Here is a 5000-nt window from a genome sequence, read left to right as displayed (position 1 = left end):
CGGGGCGGCACGCAGCCCACGCACTGCCAGTTTGTGGCGAAGCGGCGCGCCCCACCGCTCCGCCCCAACAGGGTGGAAGATTGATCGAAGACTCAATCGCGGCTCGTGGACGAGGTGGGGATCGCGCCCGCAGCCAGAGATCCGGCCGAAGCGGAGCGAGTCTAGGCGGCGCGAGGACCCCGTTGCCAAGGGGGCCGCAACACGCGTCAGACCGAACCGCCTCGACACGGGCGACTGCGCCCGCAGAGCCTCCGCCCCGCCCAGTGAGTTACCTGGGAGCTGGCCACGCGGTCAGGTCAGGTCGCCCACGAAGGAACCTAATCCCTCAAGAACCTTGTCCTCCATGTTACACTCCCTCCCTCTTTCGATTGCCCACCAGGGAGTGCAACTGCAGCGGGTCATCTAGCCGGTAGGGGTAGAAGTCCGGCAGCTTATACGGAACCTTTTCCTCCCTATCGTCCCGCTCACTGTCTTTCGAGGCCCCCCTAGAACGGGACGAGACCGAGGGGTTTCTAGCCAGGTGGATGTTAACGCCGGCAGGACAGTTCGGCAGAGATGCCGCGCATGGCACCGCTTGTCAGTTTCAACGACCCCAGGAGCGGCGCGAGGAAGTGGTATGAGGTCCGGCACCCCAGGTCCGCTCGTCATTTTCGACAGTCCCAAAGGAGCGAACCAGGAACTAAGGGACGTCTAGCTGGAAGGTGTTAAACCAGCACGGTAGGCGTTGTTCCCTCACCTTCATTCGATAGCCCCCCGGAGGGGAACAAGTACAGGGGGCTTTCTAGCCGGCTTGGGAGTCAATCCGGCTGCTTGCATCGGAACCTTACCGCCCTCCAGCCAGTCTGGGCCGTGGGACGCCACGTCCTAAACAGCCCACATGCCAGGGCGCAGCCTCCCTGACCCGTCCTGGCCGGCACGCTGCTGCTCCTTGTCCCTACTGTGTCGAAGGTAGGAGTTTAGACCTTTTCCGCTCAGACGGCTCAGACTAGTCATTACATTGGAAGAATTGACTATGCGGTGCAGCCGTCTTGCCTGGATGGACGGCACTAGACTCGCCAACTCGAATAGGCCCAAACCACCGTCTTTTAGGCCAGAGTAAAGCAAGCCATTACAGGTGTAGGCAGGAAGGTGCAACCAGGTCTTCACTGCTTCCTGATAAGGCCGTCCTTCGCTTTCAAGGCTCCCTCCTTGCAGTCGCAGAGGTCTGCCAGATAGATGAGACGCGGCGAGGCATAGCTGTTCAAGATAGTAACCTTCTGTGTGGGTTTGAGGGGGGCCCTTCCTATCTTTCCAATCCAGTTCTGAAGCTGCTTGCTCAGCGTAGGCTTCGTGATCCCTGGCCAGGGATAGACCTTGATACCCAAGTACTTGCAATCATACCGTCACATATGGAGCCAATCCCACCAATGCTCCATTACTGGCGGTGGAGAGTAGCAAATGAGTCCTCGGTCGGTTTAATCATGCAGCCATCACACTTAGCATGCACTGCAAGCCCGGTAAGCTTGCAGAGGGACTCCAGGATCCTGATATTGTCTGCCATGCCTTCCCACGAATCGCTCACCATCGCCAGACCCTCCGCAAAAGCGAGGGTGGACAGCTGGAATGTCCCCACCTTGTACACGTCCAATAGATTCTAGCGTTTGGATTAGGGGATCCAGCACTAGATTAAAGAGCAGGGGCGACATGGGATCGCCCTGCTTCACCCCTACCTTCAAGTCAGTGGGAGGTGACTCCTGACCTCCTACACTGACCGAGGTTATGCAGTCCTCATAGGAATTCTGGATATTTCCAGCCACATGGTTGCCCACATTTCTCTGTCTGAGAGCACACAGGATATGCTCGTAAGAGCCGGAGTCAAGGGCCTTAGCAAAATCGACAAATACCACTGCAAGGGGGTTGCGCTCTTTTTTGCAGTGCAGGACAAGGTCTTGCAGAACCCAAGGTTGTCCGTGCACCCAGGGGATGAGGCGAATCCCCTCTGTCTAGGATTGAGTGGGCAGGCAGGCGCCAGCCCAATCGACAATATCCTGGAAAAGAGCCTCAAAACCATGGACCCTATCGTAATCGGTGTCCAGTAGCCGATGTATAGACCCTCTAGTCCATGGCTTTTGGGGTTGGTACCGTACGACCTTATTTAAAGACCTTAGGGATGACTCCCGTGTTGGCCATGTGTTGAAGACCTGCACTAACCTCTCGCCGCTGGGGTCCAGGTCAATAATCTTCTGCTTATTGATCCTGTCTGGGCCCTCAGTAGCTAAGTTTTTGGCCCGGCTGAGGTTAGTCTGAATCTGAATCAGACTTGACAAGGAGGATTCGACCAGGGCAGTGACCTGGTCTAAGTCCCTCAGCCAGGCCGCAACCACCGGCATGATGGCCTCTAGTTCCCCCCCGGTGTCTTCAATTCGTTTCAGAGCCAGTCCTCCGGCTATTCGTTTACTCCGAATCTTGGACGGGGGAGTTCTGAGATGGCCTCGAGATCAGCTGGGTTGATCTCTGCACGGCAGTTGCGTTCGGATATCAGCCGAATATACCTCCTTTCGCTGCTCGCCTGCTTCGCAGATTAAGAGGCCAGCTCTCTTGCTATCAGCAAGTTCCTGCCCGGCATATTTGGATTCGAGCCTATTAAGCACTTCGATGTCTACTGTAGACCAGACGTTGGGACGGAACTTTGCGCCAGTGCTCGCCGCCTGCGTCGCCATGATCCTTCCCAAATTCCTGAGCGTGATGTGCCTGTGCCGCTTGTGAAGGGACAAGCCGATCTTAGTCGCGAAGCGAAGCTGACACTCTTCGCAGGCCCACGGTACCGATGTATTGCGACTACTCTCATGCTTAACAACCTGGGACACCATACCAGGTGTAATACGCACACACCACAGGAAATGTCAGGATCAGGCAGCTCGATTCTAAGTGCACCGGTAATATCTACTCCCCTACCGTCATCGGACGAATCCTCTGAGGGAGAGATCAAGGAGGGCTCTGCGTCATGATCTTCCGATACCATGGATTCGAAGGTGCTTTTGGCTCTACTACCAATTGGCTGACCTCCATCTCTTCCACAGGATCCTCGCCACCTTCCGCGACACCAACGGCACCCCCTAGTGCGAGCTGGTGGGGGGCAGGGGTTCGGGCCGAGGAAAGTGAGCCACAGAGTCGTCATCGTCCATCCCTTCCCTCCAATGAGCCCGCAGGCCCGTCCCAGCGGAGGGGAGAATGGGATGGGTGGTATGTGGGGACCCCGACTCGGTTCGGATGGCCACAGGTGAACCCACACTTTAACCTGTGGAGGGATAGAACCCCTCTCGTCCGCTCAATGCGGTCTCGCTCGGAAAGGACGGTTGGCCCTCGGTCCCCGGCTTCCTAGGAGGATCACCTTCTGGTTTGTCTGCCGACGTAGGGAGAAACCCCCGGCACGCTCTGGCGCGAGGCCAGCTAGCTGGGGCCCACACCTTTCGGACGTAATGCCTGCCACGGACCGTAGTAATGACCTGGGTGGTCAGACCAGGCCATGGGTACTTGTGGACCGCTCCCCAGCGGCCTCCTACTAGGCACCTGGGTGCTTTTCGGAGCAGTGGGCCGAGGGTGTTTGACCTTGTTTGGCCGCCTCCCCAGAAGGGAGGCGTTACCGGCGGGACCGCTGGGAGGTAAAGGCCGCTACGCTCTCTGCTCCTTGCCCGAGGGAGCCAGCACCGGCGGTGCCACCCTTAAGAGAGTCATAGTTACTCCCGCCGTTTACCCGAGCTTCCATGAATTTCTTCACCTTGACATTCAGAGCACTGGGCAGAAATCACATCGCGTCAACACCCGCCAAGAGCCCTCGCGATGCTTTGTTTTAATTAAACAGTCGGATTCCCCGGGTCCGCACCAGTTCTAAGCCGGCTGCTTAGCGCCGGCCGAGGCGGCGCGAGCTCCGGTCCCCCCGCGACCACCCCCCGCGCCGCACCCCGACGCCGACCCCACCGCCCGCCCGCCCGCCGCCGCCGCTCCCCCCGCCGGGCCCCGCGAAAGGGTCCGAGAGAGGTTGCGAGGAGGACGAGAGGAGAGAGAGAGAGAGAGAGAGAGAGAGAGAGGACGCGACGGCGTCGCTCGCGCTCGCCGAAGCCGGGGCGATCCGCAGGAGCGCGTCCGGACTCGCCGCACGCCCGCCGCCCGGCCCGCCGCCGCCCGCCCGCACGCCTACGGCGCGCCTCCCCCGCCCGCCCCCGTCCAAACGCGCCCGCCGTCGAAGAACGTCGCCGAGTCATGTCGGCGGGGAGCTCCTCGGCTGCGGCGGAGACGACGGCGGGGTAAGGTTAGGGGTAGGGAAGGAGGTCGCCCGCGGCGGACGGGGCGCGCGGACGGCCGGCGGCGGTCGGCGGCTCGCCCAGACGACGCACCGCGCTCAATCCCCGCTTCATGCCCCCGGCCCGACCGGCCCAGCCCTTAGAGCCAATCCTTGTCCCGAAGTTACGGATCTGACTTGCCGACTTCCCTTACCTACATTGTTCCAACACGCCAGAGGCTGTTCACCTTGGAGACCTGATGCGGATATGGGTACGGCCCGGCGCGAGATTTACACCCTCTCCCCCGGATTTTCAAGGACCGGCGAGGGCTCGCCCGGACGCCGCCGGAGCCGCGACGCTTTCCAGGGCGCGGGCCCCTCTCTCGGGGCGAACCCATTCCAGGGACGGCCCCAGCCCTTCACAAAGAAAAGAGAACTCTTCCCGGGGCCCCCGCCAGCTTCTCCGGGATCGTTTGCGTTGCCGCACTGGGAGCCTTGCCTTTCGTCGGCGCCCGTCTCCGCAAATTCCGGGTTCGGGGATCTGAGCCCGACTCCCTTTCGATCGGCCGGGGGGCGACGGAGGCCATCGCCCCTGCCCTGTCGGAAACGGCGCTCGCCTACCTCTTAGGACCGACTCACCCATGTCCAAGCGCTGTTCACATGGAACCCTTCTCCACTTCGGCCTTCAAAGCTCTCATTTGAATATTTGCTACTACCACCAAGATCTGCACCCGCGGCGGCT

Source organism: Polyodon spathula, unplaced genomic scaffold, assembly GCF_017654505.1.
Source record: "Polyodon spathula isolate WHYD16114869_AA unplaced genomic scaffold, ASM1765450v1 scaffolds_3265, whole genome shotgun sequence".
In the NCBI taxonomy this organism is placed as follows: Eukaryota; Metazoa; Chordata; class Actinopteri; order Acipenseriformes; family Polyodontidae; genus Polyodon; species Polyodon spathula.
Note: the sequence above shows the minus strand (reverse complement) of the source record.